Here is a 16,635-nt window from a genome sequence, read left to right as displayed (position 1 = left end):
CTTCCCTAAACAGGGCTGCCTTCAGATGTCTTCTAAAATTCAGATAGTTGTTTATTCCTTTGACATCTGATGGGAGGGCGTTCCACATGGCGGGCGCCACTACTGAGAAGGCCCTCTGCCTGGTTCCCTGTAACTTTGCTTCTCGCAGGGAGGGAACCGCCAGATGGCCCTCAGCACTGGATCTCAGTTTCCGGGCCGAACAATGGGAATGGAGACACTCCTTCAAGTATACTACTACTATTACTACTACAGCTCAACAAAAGCAGAATGTACACAAACACAAAACCGCATTTGTGGTGTTTCAGAAGTTATGGGACACGCATTTCTGGAAACATAGCAGTATGTACACCCTGAAACATGTACAGTATTGAAAGCAGAGTCACTTAAAACTTTCCCAATGTCATCATGAGCACAAATAATCATGAATGCCCAGTAAAAAGGATGTATGGGTGGGTTTCAAGCTTCTTCCAAAGAATCCTAGGGATGCTAGTTAAGTGAGGTGGCACATGGCAGGACAGAGTCTCAAACAAATATGTGCTCTGCCAAGCTCACACTCCCAGCATGTTCGTCTCAGGAACGCCTGCACGGGCTTGGTCATCTTCACAGAATGGAAGATGTCAGCATCCCTAAAGATGTGCTCTATGGGGAGCTAGCTTCAGGCGCCAGGCCCATTGGCAGACCAACTCTGTGCTACAAAGATGTCTGTGAATATCACGTGAAGGATGGCAGTGTCAACCCTGCCTAAAGACAGACATAGCAGTGAATAGAGGAGAGATGCCTGCTGGGAGGAGCACAGGAAAAAGAAATACTGCGGCACATCTGCAGCAGCACAACCATTCGCCTCCATCTGCCCCAGCTGCAACAAAACATGTCTCTCCCGGATCAGTCTCTACAGCCACAGCAGGCGCTGCAACCTTCCAATATTTTCCTTCACCTCCAAAGGTGCACCCCTCCATTTTCTCCTTGCACTTACAAGATCCCTGGCTGCAGAGATTCAGGATCAAAGTTTTCCTTCTCCCAGATGGGCTACCTTCCCAGGTTGACAAGCCCCATCTGCCCCTCACTTCCCTCTACGGATGATTGTAGCCAAGCTGTACAGTGGTACCTCGGGTTAAGAACTTAATTCGTTCTGGAGGTCCGTTCTTAACCTGAAACTGTTCTTAACCTGAAGCACCACTTTAGCTAATGGGGCCTCCCACTGCCGCCGCACGATTTCTGTTCTCATCCTGAGGTAAAGTTCTTAACCCGAGGTACTATTTCTGGGTTAGTGGAGTCTGTAACCTGAAGCGTATGTAACCCGAGGTACCACTGTATATAAATTGTTTAAGTAAATAAAACAATAAAAAACTCACCTATCAGTTATTCTACATTATTTTAAATTCTATATGTACACACAGAGAGAAGTTTTTGAAACAGAGGTTAGATGGTCATCTGTCAGGGATTCTTTAGCTGTGACTCTTGCATTACAGGGGGTTGGACTAGATGACCCTTGGGTCCCATTCCAATTTACAACTCTATGGTACGTGGGGTGTGTGTGTGTGTGTGTGTGAGAGAGAGAGAGAGAGAGAGAGAGAGAGAGAGAGAGAGAGAGAGAATTACAGTTTCGAGGGAGATGGGTTTGGGGGAGAAAACCTTTGGCTATCACAGCACTGTATCACAATGTGGAAGCCTATAAGAGTAATGTTTTTTCTTTCATTTTTGAAATGAACTATGTGGAGAAAGCCTTGGGGGACTTTTAGCATCACAGTGCGGGACGTATGGAAGCAGTCAGTAAAAGGGTTTTTTTGTGTGCCCCCCCCTTGATTAAACAGTCATTACAGTGGTGCCCCGCAAGACGAAATTAATTCGTTCCGCAAGTTTTGTCGCCTAGCGAATTTTTCGTCTTGCGAATCACGAAATCCCATAGGAATGCATTGAAAATCAATTAATGCATTCCTATGGTCAAAAAAAGTCCAAACAAAGCCAAATTTGGTACAACAACAGTTTATTAACTGCTCTTTAAAGTCACACATACTGTAAAGAGCAGTTCAAAAATTGAAGGGAAAATAAATTAACTTTATAAACATGACAGAAAAACATTTAAAAATCAACAAAGTGCACAGTACATTTTCTAAGACTCTGGGGGACCACTCGAAGAAGGCTCCTCTTCCACTCTTTGCTTCTTGGTCAAGAACCTGTCCATAGTCTGCTGCTTCATCCGCCTTTTCAGCAACTCCCTGAAAGGCGACATGACCCTCGTATCATAAAAGTTCCCAACGTCATGTGCCACGTGCTTCTCAGGGTGGTGTAGATCTGCAAAAGTCTGCACCTCCTTCCACTTCAGGCAAATGTCCCTCAGTTTTTCGGAGGACAGCCGTTCCTCAGTTGCTTCCTCCTCTTCCAGTGAGGCCTGCTCCTGCGCAGCCTCTGCCTGCAGTTCGACCAGCTCCACGGTGGTAAGCTCGTCGCGTGCACCTCCACCAGCTCGCAGACGTCCTCCTCCGTGACCTCCAGGCCCATGGTCCTCCCCAAGGCAACAATGTCCTGCACCACTGTTGACTCTGGTGCATCAGAGTCACTTGGTGCCACACAGTCCGGCCACAGGCTGCGCCAAGCGCAATTCAAATTTCTCTGGCTGATCCCGTTCCAGGCCGTGGTGATCATCTTCAAGCAGGTGACAATGTCGAAGTGGTCCTTCCAGAATTCCCGCAGGGTGATGGTGGTGCAGTCAGTCACCTCGAAGCATCGCCTGAAAAGCTCCTTGGTGTAGAGTTTTTTGAAATTGGCGATGACCTGCTGATCCATCGGCTGGAGCAGTGGCGTGGTGTTAGGCGGCAGGAACATGATGTTGATGAAGCTGAACTCCTCCAACAAGTCCTCCTCAAGGCCTTTAGGATGGGCAGGAGCATTGTCCATCAGAAGCAAAGCCTTCAGCGGCAGGTCGTTGTCCAGCAGGTACTGCTTGACAGCAGGGCCAAAAGCAAGATTGACCCAGTCCACAAACAGCACACGTGTGACCCAAGCCTTGCTGTTGGATCGCCACATGACACTCAGCCGCTCCTTGTCGATCTTGTGTCTCTTGAAGGCCCGTGGGTTCTCCGAGTGGTACACCAGCAGGGGCTTGATCTTCAGGTCGCCGCTTGCGTTGGCACAGTAGAGCAGGGTCAGACGGTCCTTCATGGGCTTGTGGCCAGGCAACTTGGCCTCCTCCTGTGTGATGAAAGTCCTTTTGGGCATCCTCTTCCAAAACAGCCCGGTCTCGTCGCAGTTGAAGACCTGCTGTGGAACGTAGCCCTCCGTCTTCACAACCTCCAGGAACTCCGCTGCAAAGTCTTCAGCCGCAGGAACATCAGAACTGGCAGCCTCTCCATGCCTGACCACGCTGTGGATGCCAGATCTTGTCTTGAACCGTTCAAACCAACCTCTGCTAGCCTTGAAGACTTCTGGCTCGGCTGAGGTTCCTGGCTGTTCCCGGATGAGGTCAGCGTGCAAGGCCTTGGCCTTCTCACAAATGACGGCCTCAGACACTGTGTCCCCTGCACGCTGCTTCTCTTCTATCCAGATGAGCAGCAACTTCTCGACCTCCTCCAGAACAGCTGGGCGGTTCTTCACGATCCTGGTGACTCCCTTGGCTGCATCAGTCGCCAGGATCTTCTCCCTCATCTTCAGGATGGTCCCGATGGTTGATGGATTCCTCCCGTACTCCCTGGCGATGTCCGTCACACGCATTCCGCCGTCGTGCTTCCGGATGATCTCCTTCTTCATTTCCAGCGTCACCTTCTTCTTCTCGCCGGCCACCGCAGCAGCAGTCTTCTTGGGTCCCATGGCAGCACAGCTCTTACCTTCGTAAACTCAGAAGAAAAAAAAAAATCAGTGATGTGCTTCAAATCCAAAAAATTCAAAAGCACCCAGCCACCCACCACACAGAAATTAAAACCCAGAACCAAGGCCTTGAATCCCAAGCACCCCAACCCAAAATCCAAAATCCAAAAACCCCCAAAAAAGTTTTAAAAGTTTAACTTACCAAATGGATGCAAGAGAAGTTCTGGAAAAGCTTCAACAATCAATCACCGAAGTCTTCAGAAACCTCAAATCGCTGCAAAATAAGTTTTGGAAAAGCTTCAAAAATCACCAATGTCTTCAAAAACCTCAACTGCTCCCACAGACACCCACCCACCCACAACACAGAAATTGCAAACCCCTCCCCAACTGCTCCCCCAGCCCCTCCCCAACTGCTGCAAACCCCTCCCCAACTGTTCCTCCAGCCAGCCAGCACTCAGAAATTCAAACTCAGAAAAAAAAAATTGAAAAAAAACACCCTTGCCCAATGGTCACAGAAAATCATAAAAAATCCAAAAAAAGGCCCACAAGCCCCCAGATTCCTGCAGAAACCTCCCCAACTGTTCCCCCAGCCAGCCAGCACTCAGAAATTCAAACTCAGAAATTTTTTTTGAAAAAAAACACCCTTGCCCAATGGTCACAGAAAATCATAAAAATTCCAAAAAACGGCCCGCAAGCCCCCAGATTCCTGCAGAAACCTCCCCAACTGTTCCCCCAGCCAGCCAGCACTCAGAAATTCAAACTCAGAAATTTTTTTTTGAAAAAAACACCCTTGCCCAATGGTCACAGAAAATCATAAAAATTCCAAAAAAAGGCCCACAAGCTCCCAGATTATCGCAAACCCCCCCACAACACCAAGTCCTTGAATCCCAAACACCCCAACCCAAAATCCAAAACTCCCCAAAAAAGTTTTAAAAGTTTAACTTACCAAATGGATGCAAGAGAAGTTCTGGAAAAGTTTTGGAAAAGCTTCAAAAGTGAGCAAAGTCTGAGAAAAGGCTACCAAACCACGTGCTAACAGTTGCTCCTCGAAGTCAAGTCGCAACTGCAGCTCTTCAAGCTAAGCACCCTTGGTTTTAACGGTTTTTAGACAAAGGAAACAAAGTCGCGAGACGTTTTCGTCTTGCGAAGCAAGCCCATAGGGACATTCGTCTTGCGAGGCAAATCGAAAACGGAAAAACCTTTCGTCTAGCGAGTTTTTTGTCTTGCGAGGCATTCGTCTTGCGAGGTACCACTGTACTGCATCACCGTCTGAAACTCCTGGAAATGGTCAATATTTTTTAAATAGTGATTTAAAAAAAATTAAGCATCTTTTTTATTTTTTTGCCGGGTGGGGCATATGGCCTGCAGGCTGTGATTTAGCTACCCCTAAATCCTGCCAACCTAGCAATTTGAAAGTGGAAGTAGATAAATAGGTATCACTCCAGCGGGAAGGTAAACGGCGTTTCCATGTGCTGCTCTGGTTTCGCCAGAAATGGCTTAGTCATGCTGGCCACATAATCCGGAAAAACTGTCTGCAGACAAACGTTGGCTCCCTCGGCCAGTAAAGCAAGATGAGCGCCACAACCCCAGAGTTATTTGCAACTGGACTTAACTGTCAGGGGTCCTTTACCTTTACCTAAATTAAGATCAAACCAATCCATTCTTATGGAAATCAGCCCTGAGTGCTCACTGGAAGGACAGATCCTGAAGCTGAGGCTCCAATACTTTGGCCACCTCATGAGAAGAGAAGACTCCCTGGAAAAGACCCGGATGTTGGGAAAGATGGAGGGCACAAGGAGAAGGGGACGACAGAGGACGGGTGTTCCCGAAGCTACCAGCATGAGTTTGACAAAACTGCGGGAGGCAGTGGAAGACAGGAGTGCCTGGCGTTCTCTGGTCCATGGGGTCACGAAGAGTTGGACATGACTAAACGACTAAACAACAACAACAACAAAATTAAAATCAATGCTATCTCTGTTCCTTTCTCTTCAAATTATACATTGCTCCCCCCCCCCAATTCCTCAGTAGAGTTGTCGTGATGATTTCTTCTCTCCCTAGACTCTGCCTGCATTATTTAAGTGCCTTTGCTAACACAAAAAGGAAGAAAAAGCCCATCAAAGATATTCAGGGGCATCCTTCCTTTAATGCAATCAGCCGGCCGTGCGGGCAGCTGAGGAATGGCCGTAATTAGACTGCAGTGGAACGCGAAGGGCCGGCCATCTGGGGAAGGACAGTGACTACGTTAACCTAATTAAGGGTTTCCATCAAAAACTGACGTGCAAAGCAGCTTTGGTGTGGTTTGAGGGAGAATTACTGTGTCTCCTTCCCCCACCCACTTCCACCTCCGCTTCCACCTCTTCTTTCTGTGCAGAAAGTTGCCCAACAGAAAAGAATTCAAAGAGCTGCAGCAAAATTTTCAGAAACTGGTGGAACGCTGTGAGTAAATTATTTGGCTTGGACAAGGATGGGGCACCGTAGGGCAGGGGGCCAAATGCGGCCCCCGGCCTCTCTACCTGGCCCTGGGAATTCTCCCCTAGCCACACCCCTCAATGCCCCCCACCTAGCAAGTATTCTCATTCTCTCTTTTTAATTTTATTTATTGATACTGTTGTAAATAAAAATTGCCCTTTTCCCTTATGGGGTATCCAAGAGCCCATATAGAGTCCTTACATAGGTTCCCTATTGGTAGGAGAGAATAACAGGGGCCAACCAGAGAATATTGAGAAGCAAAGCAGCTAGTAAGCTTGATCTTTATTGATCTGTTGCAACAGGGTGCTCCCCTCACACGCAGGAGAGGAGGGACCTAGAAAAATGGCGTGCAAGGCCTTATAAAGACTTTTGAAATTGCCACCCTGTAGATCAAGACCACCCACAGAAACATACATCACAGAAGAGGCGGTCTAAAACAGAAAATTGAATATTGTTTTTCTCCTGTTGTTGTTTATCTCCTGTCTGGCAGGTTACTTGATTGGATTGCCTGGGGAGCCCGGCCCCTCTTTTGTAGTGATAAATACTTAGTTCCTGCGCCAGGTCACAGGCTCACGCCCTATTCATATCTTAAATGTGCCCTTAAGACAGGATTTGTGAGGAAAGAGACAATGGGGAGGTTTCCCACTTTGACCTTACAGAGAAGACATTTGCTCAGTTTGGGAATCAAAATGGTTCCAGGTTGGCCTTCCTGTGCTGATCTATGTATGTGCTTGGTTGGTACACTTATGAACATTACCATATATCTAAGACCTCAAAATTCCTATCACAATATCTATTCAAAGATATACAAAAAGGCATACAGTCACACCTCGGGTTACAGATACTTCAGGTTGCATTTTTTCGGGTTACGGACCCACCGAAACCCGGAATTACTGGAAGAGGTTACTTCTGGGTTTCGGTAGTCGCGCATGCACAGAAGCGCTAAATCAGGCTTTGCACATGCGCAGAAGGGCCGAATCGCAACCCGCACGTGCACAGACGCGCTGCTGCAGGTTGCAAACGTGCCTCCTGCATGGATCACGTTCGCAATCCAAGCATCCACTGTACCCATTACAAAGTATCTTTTTATAATACACTGAGATAAAACTCTAGGTGGCTTCCAACATATTTAAAAACATTAAACATTTTTTAAAAAAAACCCTTCCCTGTACAGGACTGCCTTCGGATGTCTTCTAAATGTTGTATAGTTACTTATCTCTTTGGTTCGGGGGTCACATAAAGTCCAATTAAAATAGGAATGTCCTACCATGCCCTCCTGCCAACCTAGCAGTTCGAAAGCACATCAAAGTGCAAGTAGATAAATAGGTACCGCTCCAGCGGGAAGGAAAACGGCGTTTCCGTGCGCTGCTCTGGTTCGCCAGAAGCGGCTTAGTCATGCTGTCCACATGACCCGGAAGTTGTATGCTGGCTCCCTCAGCAAAATAAGCGAGATGAGCACTGCAACCCCAGAGTCGGCCACGACTGAACCTAATGGTCAGGGGTCCCTTTACCTTTACCTTTACCATGTCCTCCCACATTTCTCCGATGAAAATAGAGACATTCTGGGTTCAAATCAGAAACCGGGATGGTTTCTGTAAATCCGGGGCTGTCTCTGGAAAATAGGGACACTTGGGAGCGTCTGAAAGCGGGGATGGTGAGAGGAATGGCCTGGGGAGAGGAGACGTAGCTGGGAAAGAGTCCTGTGGGCCAAAGGTAAAGATCGGGGGGGGGGGCATTCCCGTCCCTTGTATAAGGTGACTCACCAACATAAGGGGAGCCAGAAAAAATTTCTGAATTAAGCCTTCTTCGCTGCTTCTATATTTCCAAATTGTTGCAAATTGTTAATTCCCCAGCTGGAAAAGGTCTGTATACAGATGGTTAAGAGGCCAGGTGACCACTAGATGGCACCCTGGTGCCACAAACAGGGGAAGATAAACAAGCTACATTCAATTCTATTACACACACACACAAACAGAGTGCTTTTTTCTGGGGGGGGGGACGACGCAGGGGGACGCATACCCCTAAACATTTTGTGAGTCTTTGTACCTTTGTCCATTTCTGTATTCTCCCTGAACTGAACTATAAAAAGGTGATTTTCTTGAGTCAAAATGAGAGTACCCCTAAACATTTTTTTAGAAAAAAAAGCACTGATTAATATACAGCGGTACCTCGGGTTACATACGCTTCAGGTTACAGACTCCGCTAACCCAGAAATAGTACCTTGGGTTAAGAACTTTGCTTCAGGATGAGAACAGAAATCGTGCTCCGGTGACGCGGCAGCAGCGGGAAGCCCCATCAGCTAAAGTGGTGCTTCAGGTTAAGAACAGTTTCAGGTTAAGAACGGACCTCCGGAACAAATTAAGTACTTAACCTGAGGTACATATAATATAATATAATATAATATAATATAATATAATATACCGTATTTTTCGCCCTATAAGACGCACCGGCCCATAGGACGCACCTAGTTTTCAGGGGGGGAAATCAAGGAAAAAAATATGATTTCCCCCCCGCAGCTCTGGGAGCAGCGTACAGGCTGCACGCAGCCTGTGCGCTACTCCAAGACCTTCTCCCTGCTTTTGCGGGAGGTGGCGGAATTCCCCCACCTCCCGCAAAAGCCCACAGGAGCCCCACTTGACTCCTGCGGGCTTTTCGACTAGGAGGGAGAAGGGACTGAAAGGGCCAGTCAGTCCCTTCTCCCTGCTTGGGGAAAAGCCCCCAAGAGCCGCTTGCTCTTTAAAGGGTGCCCGGCTCCTGCAGGCTTTTCTAGGAGGTGGGGGAATTCCCCCACCTCCTAGAAAAGCCGGGGAGCCCCTTTAAAGAGCACACGGCTTTTGCGGGCTTTTGCGGGAGGTGGGGGAATTCCCCCATCTCCCGCAAAAGCCCAAAGGAGGGAGAAGGGACTGATTCGGCCAGTCAGTCCCTTCTCCCTCCTTGGGGAAAAGCCCCCAAGAGCGGCGCGCTCTTTAAAAGGTGCACGGCTCCTGCAGGCTTTTCTAGGAGGTTGGGGAATTCCCCCACCTCCTAGAAAAGCCGGGGAGCCCCTTTAAAGAGCGCACGGCTTTTGCGGGCTTTTGCGGGAGGTGGGGGAATTCCCCCATCTCCTGCAAAAGCCCGCAGGAGGGAGAAGGGACTGATGCGGCCAGTCAGTCCCTTCTCCCTCCTTGGGGAAAAGCCCCCAAGAGCGGCGCGCTCTTTAAAGGGTGCACGGCTCCTGCAGGCTTTTCTAGGAGGTGGGGGAATTCCCCCCCCTCGTAGAAAAGCCAGCAGAAGCCGCGGAGCCCCTTTAAAGAGCGCACGGCTTTTGCCTGCTTTTGCGGGAGGTGGGGGAATTTCCCCATCTCCCGCAAAAGCCCAAAGGAGGGTTGGAGAGCAGCGGCAAGGCGTCGCGCGCCTTCCTGCTGCCCCCCATGCTCTGGGGCTGGCGATGGGGGAAGCGCTGCTTTCCCCACCGCCAGCCTCAAACCCGGGTTGGAGAGCAGCGGCAAGGCGTCGCGCGCCTTCCTGCTGCCCCCCATCCTCTGGGGCTGGCGATGGGGGAAGCGCTGCTTTCCCCACCGCCAGCCTCAAACCCGGGTTGGAGAGCAGCGGCAAGGCGTCGCGCGCCTTCCTGCTGCCCCCCATCCTCTGGGGCTGGCGATGGGGGAAGTGCTGCTTTCCCCACCGCCAGCCTCAAACCCGGGTTGGAGAGCAGCGGCAAGGCGTCGCGCGCCTTCCTGCTGCCCCCCATCCTCTGGGGCTGGCGATGGGGGAAGCGCTGCTTTCCCCACCGCCAGCCTCAAACCCGGGTTGGAGAGCAGCGGCAAGGCGTCGCGCGCCTTCCTGCTGCCCCCCATCCTCTGGGGCTGGCGATGGGGGAAGTGCTGCTTTCCCCACCGCCAGCCTCAAACCCGGGTTGGAGAGCAGCGGCAAGGCGTCGCGCGCCTTCCTGCTGCCCCCCATCCTCTGGGGCTGGCGATGGGGGAAGCGCTGCTTTCCCCACCGCCAGCCTCAAACCCGGGTTGGAGAGTAGCAGCAAGGCGTCGCGCGCCTTCCTGCTGCCCCCCATCCTCTGGGGCTGGCGATGGGGGAAGCGCTGCTTTCCTCCACCGCCAGCCTCAAACAGCAGACTCTCCTGGCTTCAGCGGAAGCAACGCGAAGCCTCCGGAGCGCAGGCTTCGGAGGCTTCGTGTTGCTATCGCTGAAGCCAAGGAGTCTGCATTCGCCCCATAAGACGCACCCACATTTCCCCTTCATTTTTGGAGGGGAAAAAGTGCGTCTTATAGGGCGAAAAATACGGTAATATAATATAATATAATATAATATAATATAATATAATATAATAAACTGGAATCATCTGTCACTACTTCAGTAAAGGCAGACTCAAATCGTCAAAGCAGAAAAACATGTGAGTAGAGGAGGGGAAATGATGGGCTTTATGGCCACTCTAGTAGTAGCAGTAACATCAATTAATTGGCTAAAAACGGCAACAAGAACCATAAGAACAGCTGTACCCAATCTCAGTTATACTTAGAGTAGAACAGTGAAAATTTGTGCTCATGACTAATTTAGATCTGTTAATTTCAGTGGGTCTGCTATGGGTCAGACTTAATTGGATGTGACCCAATAATACCTGTTTCCCTTAGCTACACACCGATAATCAATATTTTAGTAGAGATTTTCTGATCACAAATCCAAGTATAGGCTGGGAAGAAGTATATTTCTTTCCTGTGGAAATTGGGTACATGCTGAAGCAGTTTTAGCAAGTAATCAATCGTAAGTAGCAGCATATAATAAACCATGCGATTCCTTTCTGGAGAAAATAGAAGGCCAGAAAGTCTGATTAGGGAATATCATCTTCCCCCATTACAGCTTTCAATTGTGGATCCTTGGCAGTTAAACCCTGCAGTAATAATGCTTGCAGGATACTTGATGCTAACCCAAAGGCTGGGAAATTAATCAACCCAGTTCATCTGCTAATCATAATAATACTGAAACTGCAAGTAATATTAATAATTATACGAATCGTTCTGCATGACTTTTTGTATTTTCTGCTCGCACATCAGTGATCGGTAATGGTGTGGAAGTCAAGATAATGTAATTGGGAGGGAAATCTATTGGCTGGGGAGAGATCATGCAAGGTAAGAAACCCCCCTCTTGAATAATTATAAAACACAAGGCAAAACAAAATCCATGGCTCTTGGGCTGCTGGCAAGACATTTTCTATGACACCCAGAGAAACCATTCAGACACCATTTCATCCTCCTCTAGTCCAGGCAGCGGCCGCATTGAAACACCACAGACCGCAATCCGTTTGCAAAGTCTATCTCCAGCCTGTGGGATCGCTCTTGAGGAAAAATCAATCTGCTATTCAAATTGTCTTGTCAAAATTAAAAATGGAAAAGCCCCGATCTGGAAGGGAAAACCTGGTGTTGAGAACTACTTGTTTGGAGTGCAGATCAACTGAGTCAGAAGGTGTGTGTGCTGAAGCAGCCTTCACCAAGCTGGTGCCCACCAGATGTTTTAGACTGCAACTCCCATCAGCCCCAGCCAACTGTGCATCTTTTGTCTGTGTGTGGGAGGGGGTGTCAATGGAGACTATTTATAACTTCTAATGGTTATGGGAGCACATGACTCCCTTGTTACAACAGCTCAGCTGGTCTGTTTCTGGACACAGGTGAAAGTGCTGTTTATGACCTATAAAGTCTTATATGGCTTAAAGGTAAAGGTAAAGGGACCCCTGACCATTAGGTCCAGTCGTGACCGACTCTGGGGTTGCGGCGCTCATCTCACTTTATTGGCCGAGGGAGCCTGCGTACAGCTTCCGGGTCATGGGGCCAGGATGACTAAGCCGCTTCTGGCGAACCAGAGCAGCTTCTGGCGAACAGAAACGCCGTTTACCTTCCCGCCGGAGCGGTACCTATTTATCTACTTGCACTTTTTTTGGTGTGCTTTCGAACTGCTAGGTTGGCAGGAGCAGGGACCGAGCAACGGGAGCTCACTCCGTCACGGGGATTCGAACCGCTGACCTTCTGATCAGCAAGTCCTTGGCTCTGTGGTTTAACCCACAGCGCCACCTGCGTCCCTACTTATATGGCTTAGGTCCAAGCTATCTGAAAGACCATATTCTCTCATACAAACCTGCCCAGGTTTTAAGATCATCAGGGGAGGCTGTTCTCTCAGTCTCTCCACCCTCGCAGGTACACTTGATGTGGATGTAGGAAGGGCCTTCTAAGTGGCTGCCCCCAGATTTGGAACTTCCGCCCTAGAGAAGTTAGACTGACTCTCCTTGCCTTGTTGCCCTTTTGCCACAGGTGAAGACTTAACTTGTTCCAGCAGGCTTTGGGGTAACCAACTGTCTTTAAGGAAAGGGCTGGTGCTGCGAAGTGTTCATTGTAACTACCTGTATGTTTTAATAGATCTTTTCCATATCAACATTGTTTTGATTCTAGTCAATGTTTAATTGTGTTGCTTTGAACGTATGCTTTATATTTGACTTTCATCAGCAATGTTTTATTCTGGGTTGTTATATTTGATGTTTTAACGTGCTGTAAATTGCTTTGAGATATTTTTCTCTTTCTTAAGAATATAAAACAGTATAGAAATGGGATAAATAACAATAACAAATGATTATTGTTTTCCCCCTCTATGTTTTTAGCTGTTTATATTTTATCTGTAAGCCACCTTGAGTCCCACTCTGGGGGAAAGGTGGAACATCAACAACAACAACTTCATTATGAAGTTCTAGCCATGTAACAAATCACTCCTGGTTAGCAGTTTTTGATGCAATGCCACCAACAAGAGGGGTACCACTCTCTTTCTAACTTCTATTTCTCTACTCAATATTTTGCAAAGCGATTTGTCTGTCTGTCTTCTGTGCATTCAAACACCTCTCAAGTGGAAGACACAAGATTTACCCACCAGGGAAGAATGGCAGATGAAGTTGATGGACTACATGGAATCGGCGGAAATGACTGGCAGAATCCGAGACCAGGGGGAAGAGTCGGTGGAAGAAGACTGGAAAAAGTTTAAAGACTATTTACAGAAATACTGTAAAATTAATGAATGTTAGAAAAATGTTGGAATGAAGTTATATGGCTTTAGTAGAAATGCTATAAGGAATTAAGTATAAATAGATTAATAGAGCTTTAAAGGGAAAAATATGGTTAGAATGTGTTAAGACAATTATAGGATAGAAAACAGAGGAAGATGGAAAGGAATTGCTGAAACAAATAACAGAAGCGGAATACAAAAAGGGAGGTGTGAGGAGGTCGAGGAAATAAGGGAAAGAAAGATAAGATGTTGAAACTGGATTGTGTTTTAAATGGTTTTTGTTTTGTTTTGTTTTGTTTGTTTCTTTTATTTAGTATTGTATGTTTTTTCTTTTTTGGTTTTTTGTAGTGTTGTGTTTAATTTGTTGGAAATCTAATAAATATTATTTGGGGAAAAAACACCACCTCTCAAGATATCGCCGGCCAATTTGGCACGGCGGTTCTTGAGATGGAGCAGCGAGTTTCGGTCCACATTTTGATACCTTAGGACAATGTTTTGAACCGAGATGGTGTGCCTGGGAACTGACACGAAAGGAGGGGAGCCCTGCAGTCAGAAAGGGTGTGATATTTTCATTTGCGAATGAGCAGAAAGTGTGCACCTCCTCCAGCGTCTGAGATGAAGGCCGCAAGAAGAGCAGCTAGCCGCATGTCTGCCGCCCCCAGCCAATTTCACTGATCCCAAGCCAGCATCTAATGGCGCAATAATGGCCTTGTCATTGTCACCGTTGTGCTATTAGAGGGTACAGTTGGGATCAGAGGATTGGCTGGGGGCAGCCCGTGGGGCAGAGGCTGCCAGTTGCCGTACCCTCCTCTTGGAAGTGCAAAGCGATTGATTCCCTTCTGAGTCCACAGAAAAGGGGGGGAGGGTTATCAATCTAAGCCAGCAAGCAAATGAATCAGTTGCCGCCTAATGTACTCTTGGCTCCTGGCTCAGTTAGCGCAGTTGAAGGTCAGACCATTGCCACAAGACTCATTTCTCCTTATGGAGCTTAAGAGAGGAGCAGCAGGAGGGGAGGTCCCACCAGTCTAAACACCTACACAAATTGGCGTTTTGTTGGGGAATAGAGGGGAAAGCTGCATCGAGAGCCAAAATGTTTTATTAGAGAATCATCAAGTTGGAAGGGACCACGAGGGTCATCTAGTCCAACCCCCGGCAGTGCAGGATTCTTTTTGCCCAACGTGGGGCTCAAACCCACAACTCTGAGATTAAGAGTCTCATGCTCTGCCAACTAAGCTACCCCAGCTTCTTAGTCATTGCATTTACTACTACTACTACTACTAGGGACGCGGGTGGCGCTGTGGGTTAAACCACTGAGCCTAGGACTTGCCGATCAGAAGGTCAGCGGTTTGAATCCCCGTGACAGGGTGAGCTCCCGTTGCTCGGTCCCAGCTCCTGCCAACCTAGCAGTTCGAAAGCACATCAAAGTGCAAGTAGATAAATAGGTACTGCTCCGGCGGGAAGGTAAACGGCGTTTCTGTGCGCTGCTCTGGTTCACCAGAAGCGGCTTAGTCATGCTGGCCACATGACCCGGAAGCTGTACGCCAGCTCCCTTGGCCAGTAAAGCGAGATGAGCGCCACAACCCCAGAGTTGGCCACGACTGGACCTAATGGTCAGGGGTCCCTTTACCTTTACCTTTACTACTACTACTACTACTGTGTTTTGCTCCAAGGACTGCAAAGTGGCACAAAATGTTTCTCCCCTTTTCTGTTTCATCCCCTTTTCTGTCTCATCCTCACAACCCTGTGAGGTAGGCTGCTCTGAGATACTATGGCTGTACACACTGCCTTTAAGCATATTTGAAGCACGTAGAATCATAGAATCATAGAGTTGGAAGAGACCACAAGGGCCATCGAGTCCAACCCCCTGCCAAGCAGGAAACACCATCAGAGCACTCCTGACATATGGTTGTCAAGCCTCTGCTTAAAGACCTCCAAAGTAGGAGACTCCACCACACTCCTTGGCAGCAAATTCCACTGTCGAACAGCTCTTACTGTCAGGAAGTTCTTCCTAATGTTTAGGTGGAATCTTCTTTCTTGTAGTTTGGATCCATTGCTCCGTGTCCGCTTCTCTGGAGCAGCAGAAAACAACTTTTCTCCCTCCTCTATGTGACATCCTTTTATATATTTGAACATGGCTATCATATCACCCCTTAACCTCCTCTTCTCCAGGCTAAACATGCCCAGCTCCCTTAGCCGTTCCTCATAAGGCGGCCACAGAATTCTAGGCTACCACACTGCCGGATGAACAATAACAACGAAAGCTTAGAAGGTGTGGTCGGTTGCAGAATTCAAAGAGATCGCTGCCCTTTCCTATCATGTTCTAGGCTGGATTCTGCAGGGGGGCTTTTTGGATGGGGTAAATCTAGCAGAAGTACAGGCTAATTCTCAGAAAGCAGGACCATGGCCAGCTCACTGAGAAGCAAGACACACATCCTAGCAGGACGCAAGGCTCTCCAAAAGCAGCCAGCGTGGAATGTTGCTGCAGCAATCATCTGGAGCAGATGGAGAGCTGGGAAGGCTTTTTGCATTCTGTGGCCACATGAGTAACCTGCCAGGGGCCACAGTCGCCTAGTGAGCAGAGCCAGTGAGCAGAGCCAGAGGCAAAAGTGGACAGAGCAATGAACTTTAGCTTTGTGTGGCAGGCTAGTTTCCACACACCCTTTTATCCAGGCACCATCTGAGCCCTTCTTTGTGTGCCTCCTTCACCAGAGGTCCAGATGGCGGCATCACAAGAACGGGGCCTTTTCTGCGGTGGCTCCTTGCTTGTGGAATGCTCTCCCCAAGGAGGCTCGCCTGGCGCCTTTGTTACATATCTTTAGGCGCCAGGCAAAAACCATACTTCTTCTCCCAGGCCTTTGGCTGATAAAACAATCCACAGCCCATTGAACTGCTGGGCGGGTATTGTTTTCGTTTGTTACTATGGCATGTGCTGTTGTCGTGTCGTAAGCCGCTCTGTGAACCTAGGATGAAGGGTGGTATAGAAATTTTAAAAATAAAATAAACTAGCGGCATTTTCAGATTTCAAGCGAATATTTCAGGCAGGCAAAAACAGGGTACGAAGCAAGAGTGGTGAGGGGCGTGGCCTGGAGAGAAGGGGCGTGGCCTGGAGAGAGCACCCAGGGCCAGATAGATAAACCTGGAGGTTCACTAGTTGCCATTTGAATCTCTGCTCTCTGTTAAGGAGACTGTTGGGGCTTAAAGGACCAGAACCCTTTTCTGCAAGCCCTGGTTGAGTCCAGAAGGCTCCTACTGGTGAACCTTTCCCAAGGAACCCTAATTTAAAAGGCTTTGCTATAGTTTCCCAGTGCTAAAGAAAATGCACTTTGCACCAGC

Source organism: Podarcis bocagei (assembly GCF_964188305.1).
Source record: "Podarcis bocagei genome assembly, chromosome: 7".
In the NCBI taxonomy this organism is placed as follows: domain Eukaryota; kingdom Metazoa; phylum Chordata; class Lepidosauria; order Squamata; family Lacertidae; genus Podarcis; species Podarcis bocagei.
The sequence above is the reverse complement of the archived record's forward strand: the minus strand, read 5'-3'. Positions refer to the sequence as shown.